At 40.5% G+C, this 21,687-nt stretch overlaps 1 non-coding gene across 1 annotated transcript; it reads right to left on the bottom strand.

Annotated features, from left to right (window-relative positions):
* Nucleotides 1-16,898: 16,898 nt before the first annotated feature.
* LOC123462593 lies at nucleotides 16,899-16,976 on the bottom strand. The gene has a single exon (XR_006638385.1). It is a non-coding gene; the product is annotated as a small nucleolar RNA SNORD55/SNORD39 (small nucleolar RNA).
* Nucleotides 16,977-21,687: the final 4,711 nt, after the last annotated feature.

Below are 21,687 nucleotides of genomic sequence, written 5' to 3'. Positions count from 1 at the left end.
GGATCGATCCTATTTAGTACAATTGTGTTCATAGATCTACACTTTGTATAATATACCACGGTGTGTGTATTTGTGTATTGTTCTTTAGTTGGGAGTATGTTATGAAGGATCAAGATCCTCAACCCATATTTGTAGGCAAACATTAGTCCTTTACTCTTCCTAAACCCCTTACCATATTTTTTTATAATTCTCACTTAACTAATTTTTAAAGTCTGAAATCAATAAGAAATGTTCAGAAAAAAAGGAATATATATTTCCTCCATTGTTTATATTTACAGATAATGCTTAATCTTGCATATTAAACAGTGATATTTCACACATAGGAGGAGCCACATATCCCATGCAGTTGCTATAGGCCCAACACCTGGGCCTACCATTATCTGGGCTTTAAGACAACTTGGCTCAATCTGACTTTGTTCTTTTTCTCCCCTGTAGGACTAATCTGCTAATTTTGTTAAGCACAGCTGTGGTAGGAAGAAATAGGGCCAATGTCTTAAAAATTAATCAAGTAGCAAGTATGATCTTTTTACAAAGCTATTTCTAGCTCTTCATAGAGCTGTTTCCAACTAGAAACAGCTGGAAAATGGCAGGAAAAATACAAGTGCATGCAGAGTATACAGTTTTTCCTCAGTGTGTGCCTGTTGAAATCACTGTAAGAGCCCCATCCAACTCGTCTTCCCCAGGAATTAATCATGATTTTCTTGCAGTTAAAAATCTACTCCTTTCCAATCATGTCATTGAAAGTGACATTAACAGGAGAAATGTCCACTGAAAGCGATTTGCTTAAAAAACCACGAGATAAAATAGATAGTTTAGATGGCCTACTTGAAAGCATAGAGCCTCCTGATGCAGCTCGGATTTTGTTTCTTTCCTTTTCTCTTGTGGGCAGGAGTTAAATAGCAATACGAGCTATTACAAGCTTGGTTGCAGTGTTCTTGCTTGTGGGCTGGTTTCCAAAAACCACAAGCTGCTGACTTCACCAGAGATTCTCATACCTCAGAATGCAAACTACTCACTACAGACCTCCCTCTTCTCCTGAGAGCTTGGGCTCAGAATCAAGGGTGGAAAGATCTATAAACAGGGCGCTTTGGTTTGAGGACAACTGCTCACACTACTCTCTTTGCCCTACAATACCCAGTTTCTTCACCTTCCTTTCTCTCTGACCAAATAAAAGGTCAAGCATCAGCAGGTTGTCAGTTCTTATCAAGCCCACCATCTGCTCCAGCCCCATTTTACCCATATATTTAAAAAAATTGTTTATTTTTTATTATTTAGTTTTGTACTCAGTGAATTCAGTCAAGTAGGTACCATTGTTAGGCTCATCCATTTCCTGCCCCCTTCCCCTGGCCCCTCCTTGTTTGGGTATATGGGTCCTGCATTGTGGAGTTAGCCCACAGTTATGGGTAGGAGAAGTGTCTCCGTGTATCATGACCCAGCATGTGGCTCTGACATTCTTTCCACCCCCTCTTCCACAAAATTTCTTGAGCCATGTTGGGTTCATTTGGGGTCTGTTTTAGTGATGAGGTATTGGGGGCCGCTGTGTCTCTGGCTATCTGATTGTTCTCTGTGTTGATCTCCTTCACCCTTGTGCTGGTACCCAGTACACCAAGAAAACAGCACCCTTGCTTGTTTTACTACTTATTCTTAGTTTCAGCTGGGGCCCTTTTGAGGTATGATGGGGTGGTTCTCTCCTTAGAATCTGCATCTATCTGAAAAAGAGAAGCAGATTCTCCAACAGAGAGTAAAGTTAGCACCAGATAAATGGGATAACCTTTATTTTTTTAATAGAGAGTTTAATAGGTGTAGGCCCTCTTGTAGCCCATGATTGGTGGGAGCTTGATAATGGAGAGAGGGCTCATGTTTGGATATGGCTCTGACTTGTTTCCCAGCTCTAGCTATGGGTCCCATACCACTGAGGGGATCAGTTAGCCAAATCAAGAACAGTTGGTTTCCCACCATGGCTGTGTGCCACTATTGCACTTGTGTGAGCATCAAGATAGGTTTTTTGCTGCTAAGTAGGTTAGACAATGAGTTTCTTGGACAGATATTGGTCATTTTCCTCCAGTCGCCCATGTAGCACCTTCTGGCACTAGACGCACTGAGTGTCTGGGGACTGACTCTCTTCCAGCTTCCAGCCATGTCATTCCATTTTACATATCAACTGCATATTGTGTCTTCAGCAGTAGGGTCTTACCACTAACCTTTGGTGGGTCATCAAGTACTCTGACAGAAATATCTTTCTTTTAGGAAACCTCATAAGTCTCTCTGATCAAAAGCTAATTGTGGATGATAACCACATGCTGGTACTGGAGTTACAGGTCAGTGCCCACTAAGAGAAGGAAGAAAAAGATACCTAATATAGAAGAGTTAGAGAGGAGAGAGAGAGAGAGAGGCTATAGAAGATTAAGGCCAGTCTTCATCATTCCCTCTCCAGTGTCTTGTGGCTCAGGTGTTCCCTCTAAGGGCCTGGTGAAGGTTCAGCCATTTGGTATGCCTTTTAGGATGCAGATATGGTACCATTGCCATTTGGGTCTAGGTTTGTGTATCCCACCCCCTCCCCTCACTCCCCACCCACCCTGTTGTCTAGTCCTCAAGATGCTTGCTGGTTATGTCAGCCTCTTGGGGTAGATTCAGGTTAGGTGGTGTAGATGAGTGATTATGTAACATGAATTCTGTCTAGTTTAGTCCCTTTCTTAACAATGGACCTCTTCTTTTTTTTTTTTTTTTTTTTTTTTTACTATTTTTTATTAGTTGTGGACATACTCAGTATGTAAACAGCACATGCTGGTATAATCCTTTCCCTCATCCCTGATCCCCCCTCCAAAATGACCCTCCTCTTTGGGGATGCTGGTCAAGGTCATGCATTGTGGGGGACAGCCATCAGTTATGGGGAAGGGGCGATGTTTCTGTGCATAATGACCAAACTTGTAGCTCCAACAATCTTTTTGTCCCCTCTTCTGCAAATTTCCTGAGCCATGCTGAGTTCATTTTAAGTCTACTTCAGTGATGGGCTCTTAGGAACCTCTGGTTCTCTAGGTTGGTAGGTGTTGAGTATCCTCAGTGTCTATCTCCTTCACCTTTGTTTTTTTGTTGTTGTTGTTTTCTTTTGTTTTGTTTTTGTTTGTTTGTTTTGATTTTTCAAGGTAGGGTCTCACTCTACCTCTGGCTGACCTAGAATTAACTCTGTATTCTCAGGGTGGCCTCAAATTCATGGCAATCCTCTTACCTCTGCCTCATGAGTGCTGGGACTAAAGGTGTGCACCACCATGCCCAGCTTTCACCCTTGTTTTTATATCAGGTTCACGAAGAAAGCAGCACACTTATTCATTTCCCCTATTTAAACATTAAAAAGTCAAATGAAAAGAAATGTAGGAGAAGATGTAGAAAAAGAGGAACCCTCATTCAGTGATGGTGGGAATGTAAGCTGGTAAAACCACTATGGAAAGCAATACAGATATTCCTAAAAAGGTTGTCAATGGACCTCTTTTGAGAAGAATTGTATTCAAGTACAACTCTCAGGTTACTAAAATAAATTTATGTATGTGTAATGTTTTTAAAAAAATCCCATTTTTCAACATAAATGTTTGAAGCAAGAATTATGGAGCAAAAACTACTCTTCTTTTCTTCAGAGGGATACAGTCTTGTGGATCACTTTTTCACCCAGGAATATTGCCTAAAAAAATCCTTGAATCCCCTTTTTAGTTGTTATGCCTAGTGTAAACCCCACAATCTCACCTAAACACTTCTCTGTCTATAATGTATCCCCTTCTTCAGCCTTTTGCTTCATTACCACCAAATTTAGGCTAGAAATTTTCTTTCTCTCAAGGACCATCATTAGATGCAAGAAAACTGTGCCTCATTTTCACCCCTGTATGGCATTTCTTTGGACTCAGACCACCAGATAAAGAAAAAGTTGTGAAGATTACTGTATACGTGTTAGGACTTTATGCTGATAGTAACTCATTGCTGGAAATTTGATTTTACCCTATGTCACTGGCCCTTCTATAGACACCCAACAGGAAATCCAATTCTTAGAGGCAGCAAATCTGAGCCACCTAGTAACAGAGGAAAGCTTCATGGATGAAAGTGAGCTTACAGAAGAGAGCAGCAAGCCAAGGCAAGTGACCTGGCAAAGAGAAGAAGTGTCTAGGGTCAGAATGAAGTTGAGTTCTAGAACCCAAAATGCAAATCTGAAAACTTTAGTATCTTGCTTGGAGACTTCAAGCTCTCTGTGCATGACTGAGCACCACTCATCTGCTCTAGGAAATGCAACCCAGTTATGGCTGCCAAGAAGCAAATGTGCACAGAGATTCTCAGCCTCAGAGTCCCCATTCCCTATAGTTCCTCCCAATTCTGCCCTGCCTTTCACAGCTCCTAAGCTACATCTAAGCTGTGTTTCTTATGATTCAACTTCTTTATTTGCTTTCTGTACAAGTATCAACCTAGGATCAATTATTTCAAGAAACAAGAGAGGACCCAGTAGATCATCCATCCCATGAGAAAAGCCATCTCCTGCCCAAGCTATCTTCCTAAGAACTCTTTTAATGATAGCATGTTACTTCAGGTGAGTTACATTGTCCACTGATTCTTGCAATTCTGTCCACTGTGTTTTGTACCCTCATGGTCATATTGCCATCCCTCCTTTTTTACTTGTCCCACTTGCTTGTGGTTGGAATGTAAAATATTTCCCATAGGTTCATGTGTTTGGACACTTAACCTCCAGCTGGTGGCACTGTTTGGGAATGTTGTGAAACATTAAGGAGGTAGAGCCTTGCTGGAGGAAGAAGGTCACTAGAGATGGTCCTTGATATTTTATAGTCCAGTTCTACTTCCTATTTACCCACTCTTTCTGCCTGTGGATGAAATGTGACCAGCTGACTTCCCACTGTTTCTGCCAATGTCTTCTGCAACATGATGGACTCTATTCCAGGACCTATACGACAAAATGAACCCTTCCTTCCTTAAGCTGTTTCTTATCACGTATTTAGTGACAGCAATGAGTAAAATAACTAATATAAAAATGGTACCAAGAAGTGGGACTAGAATTCTGATAAACCTTAGTATGTGATTCATAGGCCCCTGGAACTTGTTTGCAGAAGGAATGTGGAAGAATTAGGTGCTTTAAATTGAAAGAAGCCGACAATACTGTAAATAGAACTTAAGCAGCTATTCTGATGGGAGTTTGGAAGGCCAGAATAGTGAGAGAAACAAACAGTGGAGGTCCAGCTCAGGAGATTTCAGAGGGTTGCGAGGACTCTATTGTGAGCTGGGCTACTGGAAGTTTGTGTGATATTCTGGCAAAGAATCTGTCTATATTATGGCCATGACCTGAGAACTTGAGTAAGCCTGGGTTAAATTCACTATCCACCCATATAAAGCCAGTCAGTCATTCAGAAAGAGGCATTCATTTGCTGCAGCAGGACACCCTGGAGCATGCACATGTCTGTATACATGTGTACATGTGTGCTATCATACACAAATAAATAAAATTTTAAAATAAAAATGATGAAATAATGTGTTTGGTGGAGGAAATTTCAAGATAGAATAGTATTGAGTCTGTGTCATGGTTTGTATTAAACAAGGTCTACAGTGAAAGAGAACAAGCAGAGCAAATAGATATGAAAATGTGCCATCGTATGATAAAGAAAGGAGCCAGATTAAATTTCTCACAATGAGCATGTGAGAAAGCAGCTATATTTGTTAGACAATAAAGAGATAATCATGATTAAAAGAAAATCTTGCTCTCTTTACTGGGACACCAGAAAAGGTCCCCTAAGGGCAATACCCCACCAACTGAAGGCTCTAACTTTTAAGAATACAAATTATTTTGAAAGGAAAAATCTTGAAGGGAGAGTATCACAAAAGGGAATTTGCTGCTCAGAAACAACTATGAAACATTCAAACCACAACATTCTACCCTTGGCCTCTCTCTTGGACCAGCTTCACTCTGAAAGTAGAGGTTTTCCTTACCTCTCCATCATCCCAAGTTCTCACAGCTTTACACAAAGGACTCTTAGAGAATCTGACCCTGCTTACATTTCCTGGCTTTAGTGACTCTCTGAAATCAAGGGCAAGGTGTTGTGATTTGATTTGAATGTCCCCCACAGGCTCATGTATTTGAGCACTTGGTCCTCAGCTAGTGGTGCTATTTGGGAAGATTGTAAAACCTTTAGGAGGTGGAGCAGTGCTGGATGAAGTGAGTCACTGGCATTTGTCCTTGCAGTGTTACAGCCCAGTCCCCTGTTCAGCCTCTCTCTTTTTGACTGTAGATGCAATGTGATCAGCCAGCTTCTTGTTCCTGCTGCCATGTCTCCAATGACATAATGGACTGTACCTCCTGGAACCGTATGCCAAAATAAACCCTTTATACTTTAAACTGCTTCTTTTGTTGTATTTTGTTGTTGTTTGTTTTTGTTTTATTTTGGGAGGTTTTTTTTTTTTTTGCTTAAGTTTTTTTTTCTGTCAGGTATTTTGCCACATAACAAGTAATGTCACTAATGTGCAAGCCCATAAAGAAGGCAACCATATGACTACCTCATGTTTTTATGAGCCATTGATTATCATGCCCTTCCTCTGCCTTTAGTGGAAGAGGAAGGCCAAGCAGACTAACAAAGCGAGCCCTTTCAAGTGACCATGAGGAGAACCTAGGTTACACCAGAGATGTACAGTGTGGACATGTAGAAATGCATTCAGTATGAAGAACTTCAAAGTGAAACAGTATGAGCATGAATTCCAAAAGGACCATCATTGCCTCTCTCCCTATTAAAAGTCAATGCAGCACCACAATCCAGACATAGGCAACTCGTTTTGAGATGAGTTCACCAGCACCTATCTTTGACAAAGTAGAATCTCAGAACTTAAGAAGGTAACAAGGCCTGTCCTGGCTCTGATTTAATAAAAACAACTCCAAACAAACACAAGCTACTTCTGCAGAAGTGGGGAAAGTAGGGCCAGGAGAAGGCCAACTTTGTCTTTCCTCTATTGTGCCATGTACTTTTCCCAGGGGAGGGGTCTGTCCCTAGGTAGAGGACCAATGACACACTAAAGTATGATTCTATTAAAATTCAGCTTAGCAAACTACTGAGTTTGTTGGGATTTATTAAAAAGCATGGCAAGGAGATACTACAGGAATAGGAGCAAAGCAACCATATCATTGGAAGGTCTCACCCCAGCCTGGATAATAACTTCTTTATGGTTGTTTAGCTGGAGATTCGCATCCTTTGATCATCCACCCTCTATAAACTCTATTTCCTTTTGAAACAATGAGACCACATGCATTATTGCATCAGACAAATGAAAAGTCACCTGAGATCATATGTTTAGGATCAATTGACCCTCCATACGCCCCTTCTCCTATAGGATAGCATCAACAAACCCACTGTCAAGGGTTTTGCATGAATGGTTACAATTGCTTCTGATACAGTAGTAGTTGTTTTGCTTGGAGGATAGCATTGCACAGCAGGGAATGATGTCGATATTATATAATGAAAATGGGAGTTTGTCTCTGTGGTCTTTTCCAAATACCTGTAACTTCTGTCTAATCATAAGAAGTAAACACATATAAAAACATGCTTAACATTATCACAACTGTTCAATTTTATATTTTATACACAGATACATACAAATTTACATGTTTTTATCTAATGGAAAGTATACTTGTTTAAAATAAAAATCCTACCGAGACCCTACCTTGAAAAAATATCATTAAAATATTTCTGAAATGTGTTATTTTTAAATAAAAAGGAAATTTATCTTATTTTATTTTATTTATTTGAAAGAGAGAGTGGGCATGCCAGGGCCTCCAGCTGCTGCAAACAAACTCCAGATGCATGCGCCATTTTGTGCATCTGGCTTTACACAGGCACTGGGAAATCAAACCTAAGTTGTTAGGCTTTTCAGACAAGTGCCCTATCCTCTGGGCAATCTCTTTAATCCCAGCAAGTTGTTTTTTTTTAATTAATTAATTGATTGATTGATTGCTTGATTTGAGAGAGAGAGAGAATGGGCATGCCAGGACCTCCAGCCACTGCAAATGATCTCCAAATGCATATACCCCCCTTGTGCATCTGGCTTTACGTGGGACTTGAAGAAGTGAACCAGAATCCTTTGGCTTTGCAGACAAACACCTTAATGACTAAGCCATCTCTCCAGCCACAGCAACTTGTTTTTAAAACCTCCACCTTGACTTCCGGTTAAGATGGCGGCGTAGGTACCATGGCAAAGCAGCCTAGGGGGAAAAAAAGACCAAATAAACTCAGCAAAATACACACTTTTACTAAAAAGTGAGGTGTATAGGAAGTTGAAGTGGCAGCGGAGAAACAGAAGAGATCCAGAGCATCCAGAGCCTGCACAGGCGGGAAAGGCAGCTCTGGCAGCTCGGCCAACCGCCGCGGCCGCGGTGCACCAGAAAGCTGCCAGACTCGGCTCGAGCCGCAGGAAAAGCCAGGTGCCCGAGCTTTCCCTCACACCGGCGCTCTCCGCAACTCGGGAAACGTGAGGGGAGAGCGGCAGTGAGCAATGGAGGAGCAGACTGCAAGGTAGAAGAACACTTGGAGCAGCGAGAGAACCAGAGCAGCTGGGGCTCCCTCCCTCCCCTCCCCCACCGCATGAGCCCGGCTCCGGCAAACAGAACAGCAGCCCGGGACACGGCCACGCCAACAGCGGGACCCAAGCAGGAGCAGAGTTCAGCAGCAACATCAGCGGCTCCAGCACCGGTAACAGCGGCCCCAGCAGCAGCAGACCCAGGAGTGGCAGCAGCGGCAGACTCAGCAGCAGCAGCTTCAGGGGGAGCAGCGGCAGTGGACACAGCAGCAGCAGCTTCAGCAGCAGTGGTGACTCCAGCAGTGGCAGCTACAGCAGCAGCAGAGGCAGCAGCAGCAGTGGGTCCAGCAGCAACACCTTCAGCAACAGTGGCTACAGTCCCAGCAGGGGCAGCTTGAGCAGTAGCAGTTCCAGCAGCAGGGGTGCTGATCTGCAGGGCCACACTTGCCAGGCTCGGTTTGCCCCGCAGGGAAAGCAAGTGCCCAGCTCCAGAAATCAGAACAGCAGCCCGATGGCTCAGGCAGCAACTTGACTGAGAACAAAATCATCCAAGGTAACTGGGATTGCACCAGGGAAGGGTCTCACTTAGTCACAAGCTGACTTGGATCCCTCAACAGACCAGAAATCTTAACCTCTTTGTTGATAGAGGATCTGGTCATTATAATAACTACTCTTGCATACATACTTGGGACTGTTTTTGATTGAATGTGTACAGTGTTTAGTTAAATTTTAGAATCTACCTGGATTTTATTCCACTCAGCCTGCTTGAATACTCCTATAGCAGGGAAACTCAACCCCTAAGAACATCTTTGTAGATACTCTGAGAGTGTTAAGAGCCACACCTAACACCTTAAGATCCTACCCTGAAAATATATTACATCAAATCAATTGAAACAGCTAAGAATACACAGCTAGCTAGAAAATCCAAGCATTAACTTAATCCAAGATGCAAAAATATATACATTATAACACAAGAAACACTAAAAAGCAAGATGATATAAACCCACCTAAAAGTATTAATGCATCAGTAATGTCCTCCAGTGAGAAAGAGTTAGAGGAAATGCCTGAGAAAGAGTTCAAAAGAATGATTGTAAATATGTTCAAAGAAGTCAGAGAACAAATCAAAGGAGTCAAAGAGGAACTTAAATCGGAAATCAAAGGAATCAAAGAAGATGCAGGACACCAATTTCATGAAATAAAGAAGGCAATACAAGACATAAATAAGGAAATAGAAATAATAAAGAAAAAACAGTCAGAATTACTAGCAATGAAGAACACAGTTAATGAAATAAAAAACTCTGTAGAAAATCTCACCAGTAGGATGGATGAGGGAGAGGACAGAATATCTAAGCTAGAAGACCGGGTGGCAGACCTAATGCAGTCCAACAAAGAGAAAGACAAACTTATAGAAAAGTATGAGCTGGAATTTCAAGATATTCGGGATACTATGAAAAGATCCAATATAAGAATTCAGGGCATAGTAGAAGGAGAAGAACTCCACTCCAGAGGCATAGTAGGTGTCTTCAACAAAATCATAGAAGAAAATTTCCCCCAAATTGGGAAAGAGGTGCCAATGCAGATACAGGAAGCCTTTAGAACCCCAGCCAGACAAAACCCAGAAAGAACCTCTCCTCGCCATATTATAATCAAACTTCCAAACACACACACCAAAGAAAAAATATTGAAAGCAGTTAGAGAGAAAAATCAAGTTACCTACAAAAGCAAGCCCATCAGTATTACAGCAGATTATTCAACACAAACTTTTAAAGCCAGAAGGGCTTGCAGTGATATATTCCAAGTTCTGAAAGATAACAACTGTCAACCAAGGTTGCTTTATCCTGCAAAGTTATCCATTCAAATAGATGGAGAAATAAAGACATTCCATGACAAAAGCAGGTTAAAGGAGTATTTGAAGACAAAACCAGCTCTACAGAAAATACTTGATAGAATCCTCCATGCTGAAGAAAAGGAAAAGCACACATATAAGGAACCTAGAAAAAACAAGCAATACTCAAATACTAGTTAACAGAAGAGAGCGCAGGTAGAACCAGAAACACACACACACACACACACACACAAAAATGGCAAACAAAAATACACACCTTTCAATAATATCTCTTAATATCAACGGCCTCAATGCCCCAACGAAAAGACATAGATTTGCAGACTGGGTTAAAAAGCAGGATCCTACAATTTGTTGTCTCCAAGAAACTCACCTTTCTACAAAGGATAGACATTATCTTAGAGTGAAAGGTTGGAAGATGGTGTTTCAAGCAAATGGGCCTAGAAAACAAGCAGGGGTTGCTATCCTAATATCAGACAGGGTAGACTTTAGTCCGACGTTAGTCAAGAAAGATAAGGAAGGTCACTTTATATTGATTAAGGGCACACTCCAACAGGAGGACATTACAATCCTAAACATATATGCACCTAACATGGGGGCTCCCAAATTCGTCAAACAAACACTATTAGAACTAAGGTCACAGATAACACCAAACACAGTGGTGGTGGGTGACTTTAACACCCCACTCTCATCAATTGACAGGTCATCCCGGGAAAAAATAAACAGAGAGGCATCTGGACTAAATGAGGTCATAGAAGGAATGGACTTAACAGATATATACAGGACATTTCATCCAAAGGCTGCAGAATGTACATTCTTTTCAGCAGCACATGGAACATTCTCTAAAATAGACCATATATTAGGACACAAAGCAAATCTTAACAAATTCAGGAAAATTGAGATAATTCCTTGCATTCTATCTGACCACAATGGAATTAAAGTACAAATCAGTAGCAAGAAAGGCTATAGAGCATACACAAAATCATGGAAACTAAACAATACAATACTAAATGATGAATGGGTCAATGAAGAAATCAAAAAGGAAATCAAAAAATTTATAGAGTCAAATGATAATGAGAACACAACATACCAAAATCTCTGGGACACAATGAAGGCAGTTCTAAGAGGTAAATTTATAGCCTTAAGTGCCTATATTAAGAAATTAGAAAGGTTGCAAGTAAACGAATGCTTCACCTTAAAGCCTTGGAAAAAGAAGAACAAGGCAAACCAAAAATTAGTAGATGGGAAGAAATAATAAAGATTAGGGCAGAAATAAATGAAATAGAAACAAAAAGAACAATCCAAAGAATTAATGAAACAAAGAGTTGGTTCTTTGAAAGGATAAACAAGATTGATAAACCCTTAGCAAATCTGACCAAAAGAAAGAGAGAAGAGACACAAATTAATAAAATCAGGGATGAACAAGGTTACATCACAACAGATTCCAGAGAAATTCAAAAAATCACAGGGACATACTATAAAAGCATATACTCCACAAAGTATGAAAATCTGAAAGAAATGGATGATTTCCTTGATCTATATGACCTACCTAAATTAAATCAAAATGAGATTAATCACTTAAATAGACCTATAACAAACATGGAGATCCGAACAGTTATCAATAATCTCCCAACTAAAAAAATCCCAGGCCCGGACGGATTCACTGCTGAATTTTACCAGACTTTTAAGGAAGAGCTAACACCATTGCTTCTTAAGCTTTTCCAGGAAATAGAAAAAGAAGGAATTCTACCAAACTCCTTCTATGAGGCCAGCATCACCCTGATACCAAAACCAGGCAAAGATAGAACAAAAAAAGAAAATTACAGACCAATCTCCTTCATGAACATAGATGCAAAAATTCTCAACAAAATATTGGCAAACAGAATACAAGAATATATCAAAAAAAATCATTCACCCTGACCAAGTAGGCTTTATCCCAGAGATGCAGGGATGGTTCAACATACGCAAATCTATAAATGTAATACATTACATAAACGGGTTAAAACCTCCACCTTATAAAAGACCAAAGTAAAAATAAGGCATTGTTTGCTGAACATGTTGTCTTTGATCAATGTGCTTAAATTATGAGAAATAGCTGTGGGTATATAAACCATGTATATTCATCATAAGAATATAAATATGAGACATGTAAATGAAAATATTTTAATTGCTGAGAATTCTGTCAGCTAGAGATCATCATCATGAATGTTGCTTGCCTTGGCTTAGGTATTCCTAGGTACTAGTCCATTAACACAATTGAAATGGTACGGTTTAGAACTCATGCTCTTTCCTTCTCTGAATTTATCATTTTGGTGACTTCATAGAGAATCCAAGGCAAAGTAGAAGAAAATACCGTTAAAGTTCCCAACATAATAGCCAATGCTGCTCCAATTCTAGTAACCATTAAATTCAACTCTGAAGCTCTTAGCCTAGAGACAAATGACAATGCACAATAACAAGGTAAAAGTCACACATGTAGTTTGTAACATATTATTATATTACACCAGGCAAAACAGATGTACTCTATAGATATGTGAGCAAGCACTTACTTTTGATATGTCTCTGATTGCCTAGCTGTTTTATAAGAGTCAACGTGAGTCAAGACTAACTTTTGTCATAATATTACAGAATATTTCAAACAAAATTCACTAAATATGATAGGTAGGCCAAATGCTATTCTAGAAGCCCAAACCCATCTCACAAAATCTGCTCTACTGAATTTTCTTCCCAGCATAGGCCAGGAATTTTCTTTGAACTGGATCTAGGATCTTTCTGAACCTCAGGTCCCATGCCAATTCCAGACTTACAAATCTTCCTTCCTTCCTTCATTTCTTTTTTCTTTCTTTCTTTCTTTCTTTCTTTCTTTCTTTTTTTTTTTTTTTTTTTTTTTTTTTTTTTTTTTTTTTTTTTTTAGGTAGGGTCTTGCTCTAGCTCAGGCTACTGCAGTTCCCAGAATTCTGCTGACACAAGCCCTTGTGAGCTCATCAGAAAGCAGGACTGGAAAATTGAAATTTGAGGAACAAGATACATAAGCTTTGAGGTCAGAAGGTGAGAGGTCAGAGCAAGTGGCTCAGTTGAATAGAAAGTAACTATACTGGCCAATAAAAGCAGCGGGGGAGGTTAGAAGGCTACGTTAAGGGTGAAAGTGTAAACTCAAGTAAACTCACAGGTCTGCCTAAAGCAAGAAGTAAAGGGGAAGACTGAACTTGAAAGACAGTATTTAAACATACTTTTTACTTCCAAGGAATGGAACCAAACACAGACTAAGACTATGGAGTATACACTAGAAATCAGCAAATTCAGGGAACAAAACTAGGAAAACCCTGCCCTTGGATCTGTTGATCGTAGCCAGAACCAGGGCTGGATCACAAAGCAGAGACAGTTTCCAAGATAGGAGAAATGTGGTGGGCAGAGAAAAGGCTACACCAGGGGTTAGTACCAGGTAAATGCTCTTGGTATTTACATACAAAATCAGTCAGCTCTATTTCTTAGAAATACACACAGAGCCAGGTGTGGCAGCACACACCTTTAATCCTAGCACTTGGGAGCCAGAGGTAGGAGTTTGCCATGAGTTTGAGGCCACCCTGAGACTACAGAGTGAATTCCAGGTCAGCCTAGGCTAGAACAAGACCCTACCTCAAAAAAGAAAGAAAGGAAGAAAGAAAGAAAGAAAGAAAGAAAGGAAGGAAGGAAGGAAGGAAGGAAGGAAGGAAGGAAGGAAGGGGGAGAGAAAGAAAGGAAGGAAGGAAGGAAGGAAGGAAGGAAGGAAGGAAGGAAGGAAGGAAGGAAGGAAGGAAGGAAGGAAGAAAGAAAGAAAGAAAGAAAGAAAGAAAGAAAGAAAGAAAGAAAGAAAGAAAGGCACACAGAAAGAAAGAAAGATTTAATCATTACCTTATGTATCTGTCGCTTTATAATATTGACATCATCAGATATAGAGGCAATTCACTCAGAATCAAAGTTCAGTAGCAGGAAATAAATATCAAAACATCATCACTGGTCCTCAGTACAAAACCTCTATCCCACCTAAAGCTCCCTCCCTGTTCCACTCCCAAGTAACCGCCCCTACCCCTCCTGCATGGCCGTGGCCGTGGCTGTCTCACTGCTGCCATCTCTCCTATACGTACCAGTGTCATGTGGCCTCCAGAAGCTAGCTCCGCAGGCTTAAACAGGAGTGAAACACACCAAGGACTCTGCAGATCTGTCCCTGCTCTTCTTTTATACCACCAGCTCCTTCAAGGATCTGGTCTTGCAACAGGAGCAGTAAATAGCTTTTCAGAAAAAAAAAAAAGAAAGAAAGAAATCCTTACAAAGAAAAAGGGGTAATTCTGAGAAGCACAGAGCAGTCAGTCAGTCCTGGAGCATTCATGTGTCTTCAATTTCCTCTCTTTCATAACCCCACCTAGCTTAGCTGAGATCTGCTTTTCGTACCCATAACCAATCTGCTCTCTGTGCAGCTCAATAAATACCACCCTAGGGGTTCCACAAGTTTAAAAACAAGAGAAGATAAAGCAGGTAATCTCTGTGATAATAGCAAGTCCCCATCTAGCCTGTAACCCTAAAGGCTTCTCCAGCAGCATGTACTGAAGGTAAAATATACCACCCAGCAGCCTCTGCTCTCCTTGGTTACACTGATTGAACTTCCCAGGAAACATCCTGACATCTGTGGTGTCCAAAGCCCAGAAGTCCATTGGCAAAGCCAACTCTCTGCTTCTTCTTCATCACATGAAGAGAAAGATCAAGCCAACTGCAGCGTGTGGTGCTTCAAGGTGCCCCAGTCAAGGCCCAGGTGAATGCAGGCAAAGTGTGTGATGTGGCCAGCTGAGGGAGGACTGTTCCTTGTTGTAGTTACCTTTGCATCACTGCAGTGAAGCACCTGACCCAAAGCAGCTGACGGGAGGAAAGCTTTTTACTGTGGCTTACAGACTTGAGGGGAAACTCCATGATGGCACAGGAAAGCATAGAATGAGCAGAGGCTGGACATGACCTCTGCCACAGCAGGTGGAAAATAGCAGCAGGAGAGTGAGCCAAACTCTGGCAATGGTGAGCATGCTATAACTTTGAGAAGCCCACCCCCAACAATACACTTCTTCCACCAAGGCTACCTCCCAAATTTCCACCAAAGCATTTAGAACACATGAGTTTATGGGGGAACCTAATTCAAATCACCACACCCCTGCATTAGTTACTTTTTCTTCCTGTAACAAATACTGGCTGGCAAGAAACAACTTAAGGAAGAAAAGGTTTTTATTTCAGCTCACAGTTCCTGGGGACAGTCCATCATGTCAGGAAGGCAAGGCAGCAGGATCAGGAGCCCAGCTGGTCACACTGCAGCCACAGTAGGAAGCAGAAGACAGATGAAGTGAGGTTGGGCTCTACATTACAAGGCTCATTTCCAGTGACCCACTGCCTCCAGCAAGGCTCTACTCCTAAAGCTCCTACAAGCTTTCCATGCAGAATCACAAGCTGGGGGCCAAGTGTTCAAGCACAGACCCTAATGGAGGACATTTGCATTCAAACTGCATCTATCCCAAGAACCCTGTAGCAACTGCTCTGTGGAATGTGTAGCTAACCATGCAAGAGGACCTAGAGTGTAAGTCATGTCTCCATGGGTTTTCCTCAGTACCATGGAGATTTGTGAGAGGCTTGAAGAAACAAAGACCCATTTCCAGATGTGGTTTTGAGCATTAAGCACCCAGGAAGAGAAGAACTTAGGGGAAGCCCAGGTATGAGAATGACCAATTCTTCATGCCTCAGCATAGAGGAGGAGCATCCCCAAGAATCCAACCTTTAGTCTGTTCCATAGGTTTATCAACAGTGGAGGGAGGTGAAGGACCAGTCATCCCAAAGCAACATTATCACTGTAGTATCTCTGAGGAATCCAAAGAAAGGCTTGACATGTGTTAAGCTAGGAGGGAAAGTCAGAGCAGGGCTGGAGCTCTGGTCCTGAGGGAAGCAGCAAGACCTGCCCTGGCCCTGACTTCTGCCTATAGCCTCCCAACAGAACCTCTGTCACACTTGAGGGAAGAGCAAAGTCAAGGAGATATAGCTCTGGTCTTCCTCTCTCTGCCCACTGGAATATTCTGAGGGAAACCCTTGTGTGTAGCAGCATAGTTTATGGAGTTTTCTTCTATGGGAAAAATAATGAGATTCCTCCCGAAGTCTTCACTAATGTCTCTTGCTTTATGCCATGGATAAAGAGAATCATGAATCCCCCTCTAGTAGAAGGTATAAGACAGACCTTCCTCTGTACCTGACCATCTTTCTTGAGGCAGTAAAGAAACCTATGGGAGTGGGCAGTATGGATGTCAGAAACATACTAAGTAAAACCCTAGGGAGAATATGATTGAAGTTGTTTATTATTTGAGTTATTTTCCATGTGCCTCTACACTGCTCCAAGCAACCCCTCTGCTATGTTTTGGGCTTTGCTTCCTCTTTACTCTTTCAGCCAATTTCCCTCCCTAAACTCTGTACTAAACCAATTTCTTATAGCTTTTCTAACCACACTTACTTGTTTAATGTTCAACTCTCCAAGGTTGGCTTCCCCACAGCATAATCAGGAATCTGTAGCATTACTGAGATGCTACCATTCATTCAAAATTCAAACACTCATCTTTGATACTTATCCCTTCAAAAATTAATCTTCCTGGGGCTTAGGAAACTCTTACCATCTCTAAGACATCTTCATCAAGCCCATAATTTGGCAAAGAATGAACAGGGCATGTGGATGGTAGGTGAGTGGGTGGTGATATAGGGAACCTAAAGGTCAGGAATCATGCATGCCACGGGCATTGAGCTTCCTGTTTCCAGGACCTCTTTCCCTCTCCAGTGTGTCAGGCTTTGTTTACCGCCAGGTCTGTGGACATCTTAGAAGGCTTAGACATCCCTCTGGTGCCACTCAGACTTACCCATGTCCCATTTCCTGGCCTAGCCCAGAGTTCAGTCCATTCTATCCTGCTTGGATGGCAGCCTTTGTTTCTTACCTGAGTGCGTCTGACCACCTGCTCCTTTCCCTTCCAGTACAGTCTTGACTTAAGCCAGCTTTTCTCTTATCTCTCTAAAAGAGCTCCCAAGTCTGTGTAGGTTCTCCTCTATCTCATGCTCCAGCCAGACTTGATCTGTGGATCCACATGATGTTCATACCTCCCACATAGGCAGGGCTGGTTAAGGCCCAGCACCAACCCAAGTTCTTCAATGACTCAGCCATCTTGGCATCTCTTAGCAGCCTAGGCCTCTTTCAAGCTAGCCAGTTTTAGGAACCCAGCCTCCTCCTGCTGGCAGTTTTGGGCTCTGACAGCTTGTGAACCAGAAAGAGGACCCCTGGGCTGCCAAGTGTCTCTTTCACCCATCAACCAACACTTGGGGACCACTCTTTGGATCTGACAGGTAGTACACTCTTTTCTCACCTTCACCCTCTCTTCCCACCAGGCAGTCAATTTGGCACAATTGGACCCATGCTTGGAATTCACAAGAAATCCTATTTTGAAAATAATTAAATCCTCTGTTTCTATCTGAACTGTACATGAAAGTACAGCATGCATGATCTTCTCTGGTTCCAGAACAGCAGTGTGTGGCATTGGAAGAAATTTATGAATCTTTGATATTTTCAATGTGTTCCAGTAGAGTCCACACCAAAAGGAGTTAGAGGGAGGAAAACGTCACCCAGAACAGATTTTGCTTTATTTTCCATATATAAAGCTTGAATTTCAACCCAAAAACCTCCCACCCCCTCCCCCCCACAAAACATTAAGATTCAAGTGTGAGACAATAAATCTTGACCCACATGGTGTCATTTAAGCCCATTGGCACCACTGATGAGTTACATGCAATTTAAGATTAAAAACTCGCAGTAGCTATACAAACACTGAATCTAGTAAGACCAACACCCCAAAGCATGGGATCTTTATTATAAAAAACAACAAGCCAAACACATGTACATGAATAAACAAGCCCCATCACATTGAAACTGTGGGAAAAGCAAAGAGACTTGCATTTCAAGTGAGGTTGTGGCTGTGTTTATGTCAGGCATTCTCTGAAATTACACTGAGAAAGGGGCTAAAAGGTTGCACAGAAATGAGCCAGCAAGGCAAAGAACCCAGAATGCCAGCCATGAAGAGTTCCACAGAGACCCAGAGTGTAATCCAGAGCTAATTCTAAAGCAGAATCAGTTTAATTAATGTTTGAATATGGAAATGGTGAAACACATTCATCTTAAATATTATAATGCCAGTAGGTATCTACATTATCTACCACTATAGAGATCTAGGCTGAGAATATTAATAAGGAAGTTATTTCTAAATACTAACAAATATTTGGAAAAACAAATTTTCATTAATCAATGCAAGTTAAAATATTAATAAAATTTTGCTTGTCTGTTTAGAAGAGTTCCAAAAATACTAACATTTAAATTATTGAGAAAATGGAATTTTTACCAGCTTGTACTTAGGAGGCTGAGGTAGGAAGATTACTTGAGTCTATATGTGTTTGTTACCAACCTGAGCATGCATAGTGACACACCATCTTAAAAAGCAAACAGGGGCCAGGAATATAGCTGGGTTATACCATGTCTTCCTAACATGCACAAGACCCTGGGTTCAATTCCCAGCAAAACATAAAAGGAGCAAAGAAGTCTTTGACTACTAAGCCCATCAAGCACATCAGAAAAATTAGAAAGATTAGTTATTTGTTTTGTAATGCAATTAAAACTTTAGGAATAATGACAATGTATGGTACAATATGAAAATCAAGATTTTAATTACTACTTTTATTACTATGAAGTTTATAGTATGAACATATTGAATATTGGTCATATTCCTATTATGTTATCTCCTTTTCTAATACTTTATTTATTTATTTACTTATTTTAAACAGAGAGAGAGAGAGCAAGAGAGCATGAGCATACTGGGGTCTCCTGCCATAGCAAATGAACTTCAAGTGTATGTGCCACTTCATGCATCTGGCTTTATGTGGGTACTGGGGAGTCGAACCTGGGCCATCAGGCTTTATAAGCAAGCACCCTTACCCTCTGAGCCATCTCTCCAGCTCAGGTGTTAAAAAGCAGAATCCTTTTACTTGTTGCCACCAAGAAACTCACCTTTCTACAAAAGATGGACACTATCTTAGGGTAAAAGTTCGGGGGGAAAAGTGTTTCAAGCAAGTGTGCCTAGAAAACAAGCAGGGGTCCCTATCCTAATATCTGACAAGGTAGACTTTAGACCAACATTGGTTAGGAAAGATAAGGAAGGTCACTTTCTATTGATTACAGGAACATTTCATCAGGAGGACATTACAATCATAAACATATATGCACCTAACATGAGGTCTCCCAATTTCTTCAAACAAACACTATTAGAATTAAGGTCACAGATAACACAAAACACAGTTGTAATGAGTGACTTCAACAGCCCATGCTCATCAACTGACAGGTCATCCCAGCAAAAAAATAAACAGAGAAGCATCTGGATTAAATGGGGTCATAAAAGAAATGGACTTAACAGGTACCTATAGAATATTTCATCCAAATACTGCAGAGTACACAGTCTTCTGGGTAGAACATGGAACATTCTCTAAAATACACCATATATTAGTACACAAAGCAAATCTTAACAAATACAGAAAAATTGAAATAATCCTTTGTACTCTATCTGATAACAATGGGATTAAACTACAAATCAATAGCAAACAAAGTTATAGAGCATAAACAAAATCATTAAAACTAAAAAGTATATATACTACTAAATGACAAATGAGTCAATGTAGGAATCAAAAAGGAAATCAAAAAAGAAATCATAGAATTAAATGATAATGAGAATACAACATACCAAAATGTCTCAGGCACAATAAAGGTAGTCCTGAGTGAAATTTATAGCTTGAAGTGCCTATAGTAAGAAATTAGAAAGGCCTCAAGTAAACAATGTAATGCTTTAATTTAAGGCCTTGGAAAAAGAAGAACAAGGGAAACCAAAATACAGCATATGGGAATAAATAATAAGGAGTAAGGCAGAAATTAATAAAATAGAAACCAAAAAAAATCCAAAGAATCAATGAAACAAAGAGTTGGTTCTTTGAAAGGATAAACAATATTGGTAAACCCTGAGCAAATCTGACCAGAAGAGAGAAGAGACAAATTAATAAAATTAGAGAAGAAAAAGGCACCATTACAAAAAATACCAAAGAAATTCAGAAAAATCATAAGGACATACTTTAAGAACATATCCTCTACTAAGTCTGAAAATCTGAAAGAAATGGATGATTACCTTGATTTATATGGCCTACCAAAATTAACTCAAGATGAGATTAACCACTTAAATAGACCTATAACAAATATGGAGAGCTAAGCAGTTATTTAAAAAACAAAAATCCAGCCAGGCGTGGTGGCGCATGCCTTTAATCCCAGCACTCGGGAGGCAGAGGTAGGAGGATCGCCATGAGTTCAAGGCAACCCTGAGACTACAGAGTTAATTCCAGGTCAGCCTGGACCAGAGTGAGACCCTACCTTGAAAAACCAAAAAAACAAAACAAAACAAAAAAAACAAAAATTCCCCAACTGAAGTTCATTTGCTATGGTAGGAGACCCCAGTATGCTCATGCTCTCTTGCTCTCTCTCTCTCTCTCTCTCTCTGTTTAAAATAAGTAAATAAATAAATAAAATATTAGAAAAAGGAGATAACATAATAGGAATATGACCAATATTCAATATTCAAAGTCCAAGCCCAGCTGGAATCATTAGTGAATTTTACCAAACCTTCATGTTAAAGCTAACACCAATGCTTCTTAAACTTTTCCATAAAATGTAAAAGGAAGGAATCCTACCAAATCCTTCTATGAAGCCAACATCACCTTAACACCAAAACCAATCAAAAACAGAACAAGAAAAGAAAATTACACACCAAAATCCCTCATGAGCATGGATGCAAAAATTCTCAACAAAATACTGTCAAACAGAATACAAGAATATATCAGAAATATCATTTACCCCAACCAAGTAGGCTTTACCCCAGAAATGCAAGAATGGTTCAACATATGCAAATATAAATGGAATGAAGGACAAAAATCACATGATCATCTCACTATATTCAGAAAAAGCATTTGACAAAATCCAATATCCCTTCATGATAAAAGTCCTACAGAGACTGGGAATAGATGGAACATATCTCAACATAATAAAGGCTATTTATGACAAGCCTACAGCCAATGTAATACTAAATGGAGAAAAACTTGAAGCTTTTCCACTAAAATCAGGAATAAGACAAGGATATCTACTGCCCCCACTTTTATTTAACATAGTACTGGAAGTCTTAGCCATA

This window comes from Jaculus jaculus, chromosome 7 (assembly GCF_020740685.1).
Source record: "Jaculus jaculus isolate mJacJac1 chromosome 7, mJacJac1.mat.Y.cur, whole genome shotgun sequence".
Taxonomy (NCBI): domain Eukaryota; kingdom Metazoa; phylum Chordata; class Mammalia; order Rodentia; family Dipodidae; genus Jaculus; species Jaculus jaculus.
The sequence above is the reverse complement of the archived record's forward strand: the minus strand, read 5'-3'. Positions and strand labels throughout refer to the sequence as shown.